This window comes from Chiloscyllium plagiosum, chromosome 16 (genome assembly GCF_004010195.1).
Source record: "Chiloscyllium plagiosum isolate BGI_BamShark_2017 chromosome 16, ASM401019v2, whole genome shotgun sequence".
Lineage (NCBI taxonomy): Eukaryota > Metazoa > Chordata > Chondrichthyes > Orectolobiformes > Hemiscylliidae > Chiloscyllium > Chiloscyllium plagiosum.
Genome location: NC_057725.1, coordinates 43,768,566 through 43,778,492, shown reverse-complemented (window position 1 = coordinate 43,778,492; position 9,927 = coordinate 43,768,566). Strand labels below are relative to the sequence as shown.

Here is a 9,927-nt window from a genome sequence, read left to right as displayed (position 1 = left end):
ACTGTCAAGATTAGAGTGGTGCTGGAAAAGCACAGCAGGTCAGGCAGCATCAGAGGAGCAGGAAAGTCGACATTTCGGGCAAAAGCCCTTCATCAGGAATGAGGCAGGGAGGCTGTCACTGTCTACCCGATCTAATCCTCTGATCATCTTGTATGCCTATATCAAATCCCCTCTTAGCCGCCTTCTCTCCAATGAGAACAGACCCAAGTCACTTGGCCTTTCCTCATAAGACCTTCCCTCCAGATCAGGCAACATTCTGCTAAATCTCCTCTGCATCTTTTCCAATGCTTCCACATCCTTTCTGTAATGGGGCGACCAGAACTGTACACAATATTCCAAGTGTGGCCGCACTAGCATTTTGTATAGTTGCAGCATGATATTGCGGCTCCGGAATTCAATCCCTCTACCAATAAAACCCAACACATCGTATCTCTTCTTAACAGCACTATCAACCTGGGTGGCAACTTTCAGGGACCTATGTACATGGACTCTAAGATCTCCCTGCACATCCACACAACCAAGAATCTTTCCATTGATCCAGTACTCTGCCTTCCTGTTATTCTTCCCAAAGTGAATTACCTCCACATTTAGCTGCATTGAACTCCATTTGCCACCTCTCAGCCCACTTCTGCAGTTTATCCAAGTCTCCCTGCAACATTCTTCCACATTTTTCACTACTCCACCGACTTTAGTGTCATCTGCAAACATCCAAACCCATCCACCTATGCCTGCATTTATAAAAATGACAAACAGCAGTGGTCCCAAAACAGATCCTTGTGGCACACCACTAGTGACTGGACTCCAGGCTGAATATTTTCCATCAACCACCACTCGCTGCTGCCTTTCAGAAAGCCAGTTTTTAATCCTAACTGCTAAATCACCCTTAATCCCATGCCTCTGATAAGGTTCCACATGGTAGGCTGTTGAAGAAAATGCAACGGTCTTACTGAAGTCCATGTATACCATGTCAACTGCCCTACCCTCATCCGTTTGCTTAGTCACCTTCTCAAAAAAACTCAGAGGTTGGTGAGACATGACCTGCCCTTGACGAAGCCATGTTGACTGTCTGCATTCGAATTGTTCCATGCTAGATGATTATAAATCCTATCTCTCCTAATCCTTTCCAAAACACTTCCTCCAACAGATGTAAGGCTCAATAGTCTATATTTATCTGGGTCATCTCTACTGCCCTTCTTGAACAAGGGCACAAAATTTGCAATCCACTAGTCCTGTGGTACTAAACCTGTAGACAATGATGACTCAAAGCTCAAAGCCAAAGGCTCTAATACCACCTCGCTAGCTTCCCAGAGAATCCTCTGATAAATCCCATCTGGCCCAGGGAACTTGCCTAATTTAAGACCATAAGACATAGGAGCAGAAGTAAGGCCATTCGGCCCATCCGCCATTCAGTCATGGCTGATGGGCATTTCAACTCCACTTACCCGCATTCTCCCCGTAGCCCTTAAATTCTTGATGTCACAAGGAATTATCAATTTCTGCCTTGAAGACATTTAACGTCCCAGCCTCCACTGCACTCTGCGGCAATGAATTCCACAGGCCCACCACTCTCTGGCTGAAGAAATGTCTCCGCATTTCTGTTCTGAATTTACCCCCTCTAATTCTAAGGCCGTCTCCACGGGTCCTAGTCTCCTTGCCTAACGGAAACAATTTCCTAGCGTCCACCCTCTCCAAGCCATGTATTATCTTGTAAGATTCTATTAGATCTCCCCTTAATCTTCTAAACTCCAATGAAAACAATCCCAGGATCCTCAGCCGTTCCTCATATGTTCGACCTACCATTCCAGGGATCATCCGTGTGAATCTCCACTGGACACGCTCCAGTGCCAGTATGGCCTTCCTGAGGTGTGGGGACCAAAACCGGACACAGTACTCCAAATGGGGCCTAACCAGAACTTTATAAAGTCTCAGTAGCACAACAGTGCTTTTATATTCCAACCCTCTTGAGATAAATGACAACATTGCATTCGCTTTCTTAATCACAGACTCAACCTGCATGTTTACCTTTAGAGAATCCTCAACCAGCACTGCCAGATCCCTCTGTACTTTGGCTTTACAAATTTTCTCACCGTTTAGAAAGTAGTCCATGCTTGTATTCTTTTTTCCAAAGTGCAAGACCTCGCATTTGCTCACATTGAATTCCATCAGCCATTTCCTGGACCACTCTCCCAACCTGTCTAGATCCTTCTGTAGCCTCCCCACTTCCTCAGTACTACCTGCCTGTTCATCTAACTTTGTATCATCGGCAAACTTCGCTAGAATGCCCCCGCTTCCCTCATCCGAATCGTTAATATATAATGCGAACAGCTGTGGCCCCAGCACCGAACCCTGCGGGACACCGCTCGTCACCAGCTGCCATTCTGAAAAAGAATCTTTTATTCCAACTCTCTGCCTTCTGTTAGACAGCCAATCCTCAATCCATACCAGTGGCTCACCTCGAACACCATGGGCCCTCATCTTGCTCAGCAGCCTCCCATGTGGCACCTTGTCAAAGGCCTTTTGGAAGTCTAGGTAGATAATATCCACTGGGTTTCCCTGGTCTAACCTATTTGTCACCTCTTCAAAGAACTCCAATAGGTTTGTCAGGCACGACCTCCCCTTATTAAATCCATGTTGACTTGTTCTAATCCGACCCTGCTCTTGCAAGAATTTAGAAACCTCATCCTTAATGATGGATTCTAGAATTTTACCAACAACCGAGGTTAAGATGATTGGCCTATAATTTTCCATCTTTTGCCTTGATCCTTTCTTGAACAAGGGGGTTACAACAGCGATCTTCCAATCATCCGGGACTTTCCCTGACTCCAGTGACTTTTGAAAGATCTCAACCAATGCCTCCGCTATTTCCTCAGCCACCTCCCTCAGAACTCTAGGATGTAACCCATCAGGGCCAGGAGATTTATCAATTTTAAGACCTTTTAGCTTTTCTAGTATTTTCTCTTTTGTAATGGCAACCATACTCAACTCAGCCCCCTGACTCCCTTTAATTGTTGGGATATTACTCATGTCTTCCACTGTGAAGACTGACGCAAAGTACTTATAAGTTCTCCTGCTATTTCCTTATCTCCCATCACTCGGCTTCCAGCATCAGTTTGAAGTGGCCCAAAGTCTACTCTTGCCTGTCGTTTGTTTCTTATGTATTGAAAGAAACTTTTACTATAATTTCTAATATTACTGGCTACCCTACCTTATACTTGATCCTCTCCTTCCTTATTTCTCTCTTTGTTATTCTCTTTGTTTTTGTAGCCTTCCCAATCTTCTGATTTCTCAGTGCTCTTGGCCACTTTATAGGCTCTCTCTTTTTCTTTGATAGATTTCCTGAGTTCCTTTGTCAGCCATGGCTGTCTAATCCCTCCTTGGATAATCTTTCTCTTCTTGGGGATGAACCTCTGTACAGTGTCCTCAATTTTACCCACAAACTCCTGCCATTTTTGCTCTACTGTCTTCCCTGCTCGGCTCTGCTTCCAGTCTATTTTCGTCAGTTCCTCTCTCATGCCCTCATAATTACCTTTATTTAACTGTAACACCATTACATTTGATTTTGCCTTCTCTCTTTCAAACTGCAGACTGAACTCTACCATATTATGATCGCTGCTTCCTAAGTGTTCCCTTACTTTAAGATTTTTTAATAAAGCCTGGTTCATTACATTCATTACAATTTGACTCATTCTAGAATTGATAACATTTCTTCCATACTAACCTCGATCCTTTCTAGTCTAATATCTCGTACCTCATTCTTCTCCTCTACAATATTCTCCTTTTCTTGAGTGAAAACTGATTAGAAATATTCATTTAGCACCCCTCCGATCTCCACAGAGGCTACACACAACTTCCCACTTCTATCTTTGACAGGCCCTATTCCTACCCTAGTCATCCTTTTATTCCTCACAAATCCAGAAGCTTTAGGGTTCTCCTTTATTCCACCTGCTAAAGACTGCTCATGTCCTCTCTTTACTCTTCTTAACTCTCTCTTTAAATCCTTCCTAGCTGATCTATAACTCTCCATCGCCTCATCTGAATCATCTTGTCTCATCGTCACATAAGCCTCCTTCTGTTCCTTAACAAGCAATGCAATTTCTGTAGTAAAGCACGGTTCCTTATACCTTATCACTTCCTCCCTGTCCACTTCCTCCCTGCCTGACAGGGACATGCCTATCAAGGACATGCAATATCTGTTCCTTAAACCAGCTCCACATTTCGATTGTCCCCTCCCTTGTATTTTGCTACCCCATCCTACGTCTTGCATAATCACATTATAAAGTCCCCCATAATGACCACCCTGTTCCTTTCACTCCTACCCAGAATCATTTTGCTGGAACTCTGCGGAGGCATATATTTAAAAAAAGCTCCCAGTAGTGTGACCTCTCCTCTCCTGTTTCTAACCTCAGCCCATATTACCTCAGTAGACTGTCCTCTCAAACATTTTCAGCCACTGATATACAGTCCTTGATTAACAACGTCACAGCTCCCCCTCTTTTCCCTCCTTCCCTTCTGTGCAACAGGGACAGACTCTGTACAAGACATCTGCACCCCACTGCATGTCCCTGGTATTTCAGCCCTCCCACCCACAGGATTCCCTGGTCACATCTGTAGCAGACTTGCTGCAGTGCTTCATCAAAGCTCATTACAAGCTGGAAGAACAGCACCTTATTTTCCAGAAATGCTTTCTGGATTCCATCTCAAATTCAATAATTTTAGGGCTTGAGCTTTCCCATGTCCTTATCCCAGCCTCCACACACCAGGGCTTGTTAGCCCAGTCTGCTGTTTCACACAACTCATTGTTAGCCACTAACCATCCCCAATAATAGCTATTGACCATCTTAGCCAGATCCTTGTGCACACCTTTGTTAGCTCAACTGTTGTTCTGTCTCTTTGGGCTCTATCCCCACCAATCACTTTTCTCACTCACTCACGCTCTCTCGTTCTCTCTCGCGCTCTCGCTCTCGCTCTCTCGTGCACTCGCACTCACTCACACACACAGGCTCCATTCTATCTTGTGCATATAAATTGGTTTTCTAACTACCATCAGTTCATGGGAAAGGGTCACTCAACCCAAAACGTTAATTCTGATTTCTCTGTACAGGTGCTGTCAGAGCTGCTGAGCTTTCCCAGCAATAACTGTTTTTGTTACTGAAGAGAGGTCACTGTACTTAAAAAATTTAACTGTGTTCTCTCCATAGATCTGCTGAGTTTCTCCAGCAATTTCTTTTCTTGTTTTTCAAAGATGAGAGAGAATTGGTATCCTCTTGCAGCAGCAATCAAATAGTAAAGTTCATGGACATTGGCCTTTTTCATAAGGGGTCTGAAGTATAAGCATAAGTTTTGGTACAATTAAGTATGACTTTTCTGAGACTAATCCTCAAGTACTGTTCACATTGAAACTTGCAAGATTCTGATAGTTTGTCAGGGAAGAGAAGCTGTTTCACCTTTACCAGGCCAAACAAGAGTTATGTGCTCAGGATAGAGTGTTGACCATTTTAAGATTGTTATGAGGAACTTTTTCATCTTTTAGTATTGTGAATTTGCTACCTAGAGAGGTCTGGGTGCTTAGCAGTTAACTATAATTGGTGGCAGAGGTAGATGTTTGAGGGACATAGAGGGCTGGGCAGAAAAATAAATCTGAAAATGAAACCATGATCTAATTGAATTGTGAAGGCCTGTCTAGCCTCTGTCAGATCCTAAATAAGTTGTGTTTTCCATTATCGCAATCACAAAAGATGCAAATTGCTAGTGGAATGTTGTGTGCAATTCTGGTCTTCCTCATATAGGAAGGATGTTGTGAAACTTGAAAGGGTTCAGAAAAGAATTACAAGAATGTTGCCAGGGTTGGGGGGTTTGAGCAATAGGGAGAGACTAAATAGGCTGGGGCTGTTTTCCCTGGAGTGTCGAAGGCTGAGGGGTGACCTTGTAGAGGTTTATAAAATCATGAGGGGCATGAATAGAGCAAATAATCAAGGTCTTTTCCCCAGGATGGAAGTGTGCAGAACTAGAGGGCATAGGTTTAGGGTGAGAGGGGAAAAATATAAAAGGGACCTAAGGTACAACGTTTTCACGCAGAGTGGTGTGTGTATGGAATGGAGGAAGTGGTGGAGTCTAGTACAATTGCAGCATTTAAAAGGCATCTGGATGAGTATGTGAATAGGGAGGGTTTGACGGGATATGGCCAAGTGCTGGCAAATGTGAGTAGATTAATTTAAGACATCTGGTCGGCATGGACGACTGGTCTGTTTTTGTGCTGTACATCTATGACTCTATTTCTCGATTTCCAGAAGGTATTTGATAAAGTGCCACACAAAAGTTAACATACAAGGTAAGATCACATGGGGTTAGGAATAATTTATGAACTTGAATAAAGGATTGGCTAACCAACAGAAAGCAGAATTGGGATGACTGGTTCTTCTTCTGGTTGGCAAGAGATAATTGAGTGGGGTAGAGGTACACTGTTGGGTCCTTGGGACCCAGAACCATTTACAATCTATCTTCAAAGATTTGAATGTGGGAACAGAAAGTACCATACTCAAATTTACAGATGACACAGAAATTAGTGGGAAAGCAAGTTGAAATGAAGACAGAAGAAATTACAAATGAATCTAGGTGGATTCAGTGAATGGGCCAAAATTAGCAGATGGAGTTTAATGTGATTAGGTGTGACATTATACATTTTGTTTGGAGGAATGGAAACACAACTTATTATCTAAATGGGGGAGAAATTTCAGAGTGCTTTGGTGCACAGGGATTCAGGTGTCCTCAAACATGAATCACCGATGTACCACAAAAAAGCATCTTATCTGGGTGGGACCACAAGAAACTACAGACAGTCATAAACACAGCCCAATCTGTAACCTAAACCAGCCTTCCACCCAATTACGTGAAAACTTGCTGACTGTAACAGCTGCTCCTATTTGTTTTGAGGTATTTTAGGTGCTGGAGGTGATTTCCTCGAATTCCAGGAGCTGCAATTACTGTTTTATATGCTGTTGCATTGTTTTGGAACTTTGGGGAAAAAAAGTGAAAATAACAGCAGTTTTAAAAGGGAGAAGAACAGACAAAGGAAGCACATGGTGAGGACAGTGCAGGAGAGAGAGCGTGAGAGAGAGAACCTGCACAGTTGCTGTTTTTGAATTAATTGTATCGCTGGATATCTGAGTGCGTCTGGGAAAATTAACAAAGTGAATTTCACAAATAAGCTTGGAGGAACCTGTTCGGGCGAAGTTCACCACATAGAATCAGATAAGTTGATTGTTGTTTTAAGTCTGTCCAATAGAAAGGCTGCAGTAGTGAGTACAGTGGGTTCTTTCTTGATTATGTTTTTGGAGATAAGTCTCTTGATTAAACTTAAATATAAGCCATAACTATTAATTTAACCTGGGGCAGTGTTTGTAGAGGAATAAGACGGTGTTATTTTCTGGGTCTGTAGATTGTGAAGGAGCAAAAATGGCCTTTGCCGTGAGATGTACTACTTGTCAGATGTGGGAGTTTAAAAAGAGTTTAAGGGTTACTGTGGATTATATTTGCCATAAATGCTGTTGGATGCGAATCTTATCAGATCGAATGGATCGGTTGGAGAGACAGATAGAAGCGATGAGGAATTTGCAACAGCAACTGTGTGATGGATGGTAGTTATAGGAAGGGGGGAACGTCTCAGATACAGTCACATAGATGGGTTAACTCCAGGAACGGTAAGAGAAGTAGGCAGTTAGTGCAGGAGTCTTTTGTGGATATACCATTTCAAACAGGTATGCTGTTTTGGAAAATGTAGGGGGTGGTGGTTTCTTAGGGGAACGTAGCACAAACAACCAATTTCTGGTATTGAGACTGGCTCTAATGCAACAAGGGGTATGTCAGCTTCCAAGAGATCAATTGTGTTAGGGGATTCTGTAGTCCGAGGTATAGACAGAAGTTTCTGTGGCCAGCAGAGAAAAAGCAGAATGGTATGTTTCCCTGGTGCCAGGATCAAGGATGTCTCAGAGGGTGCAGAATGTTCACATGGGGGAGGGGGGCCAGCAAGAGGTCATTGTCCACATTGGAACCAATGAAATAGGAAGGGAAGAGGTTGAGATTCTAAAGGGAGATTACAGAGAGTTAGGCAGAAATTTAAAAAGGAGGTCCTCAAGGGTATTTAATATCTGGATTACTCCCAGTCCTATGAGCTAGTGAGGGCAGGAATAGGAGGATAGAGCAGATGAATACATGGCTGAGGAGCTGGTGTATGGGAGAAGGATTCACATTTTTGGATCATTGGAATCTCTTTTGAGGTAGAAGTGACCTGTACAAGGACAGATTGCACCTAAGTTGGAAGGGGACTAATATACTGGCAGGGAAATTTGCGAGAACTGCTTGGGAGGATTTAAACTAGTAAGGTGGGGGGGTGGGACCCAGGGAGATAGTGAGGAAAGAGATCAATCTGAGACAATACAGCTGAGAACAGAAGTGAGTCAAACAGGCAGAGATAAGGTAGGACTAATAAATTAAACTGCATTTATTTCAATGCAAGGGGCCTAACAGGGAAGGCAGATGAACTCAGGGCATGGTTAGCAACATGGGACTGGGATATCATAGCAATTATGGAAACATGGCTCAGGGAAGAGCAGGACTGGCAGCTTAATGTTCCAGGATACAAATGCTACAAGAAGGATAGAAGGGGAGGTAAGAGAGGAGGGGGAGTGGCATTTTTGATAAGGGAGAGCATTACAGCTATGCTGAGGGAGGATATTCCCGGAAATACATCCAGGGAAGTTATTTGGGTGGAACTGAGAAATAAGAAAGGGATGATCACCTTATTGAGATTGTATTGTAGATCCCCTAATAGTCAGAGGAAAATTGAGAAACGAACTTGTAAGGAGATCTCAGCTATCTGTAAGAATAATAGGGTAGTTATGGTAGGGGATTTTAACTTTCCAAACATCGACTGGGACTGCCATAGTGTTAAAGGTTTAGATGGAGAGGAATTCCTTAAGTGTGTACAAGACAATTTTCTGATTCAGTATGTGGACATACCTACTCGAGAAGGTGCAAAACATGATCTATTCTTGGGAAATAAGGCAGGGCAGGTGACTGAGGTGTCAGTGGGGGAGCACTTTGGGGCCATCGACCATAATCCTATTTGTTTTAAAATCGTGATGGGAAAGGATAGACCAGATCTAAAAGTTGAAGTTTTAAATTGGAGAGAGGCCAATTTTGATGGTATTAGGCAAGAACTTTAGAAAGCTGATTGGAGGCAGATGTTCGCAGGTAAAGGGACGGCTGGAAAATGAGATGCCTTCAGAAATGAGATCTAGAATCCAGAGAAAATATATTCCTGTCAGGGTGAAAGGGAAGGTTGGTAGGTATAGGGAATGTGGGATGACTAAAGAAATTGAGGGTTTGGTTAAGAAAAAGAAGGAAGCATATGTCAGGTATAGACAGGATAGATCGAGTGAATCCTTAAAGAGTATAAAGGAAGTAGTAGTATACTTAAGAGGGAAATCAGGAGGGCAAAAAGGGAACATGAGATACCTTTGGCAAATAGAATTAAGGAGAATCCAAAGGGTTTTTACAAATATATTAAGGACAAAAGGGTAACTAGGGAGAGAATAGGGCCCCTCAAAGATCAGCAAGGCGGCCTTTGTGTGGAGCCACAGAAAATGGGGGAGATACTAAATGAATATTTTGCATCAGTATTTACTGTGGAAAAGGATATGGAAGATATAGACTGTAGGGAAATAGATAGTGACATCTTGCAAATTGTCCAGATTACAGAGGAGGAAGTGCTGGATGTCTTGAAAAGGTTAAAGGTGGATAACTCCCCAGGACCTGATCAGGTGTACCCGAGAACTCTGTGGGAAGCTAGAGAAGTGATTGCTGGGCCTCTTACTGAAATATTTGTATCATCGATAGTCACAGGTGAGGTGCCGGAAGACTGGAGGTTGG

General features: G+C 43.1%; 1 protein-coding gene across 1 annotated transcript in view; it reads left to right on the top strand.

Moving 5' to 3' along the window:
• The window catches only part of mob2a (MOB kinase activator 2a), a 237,146-nt gene that overhangs the window by 48,741 nt on the left and 178,478 nt on the right, over window positions 1-9,927 (top strand). The gene's annotated exons all lie outside the window — the stretch shown is intronic.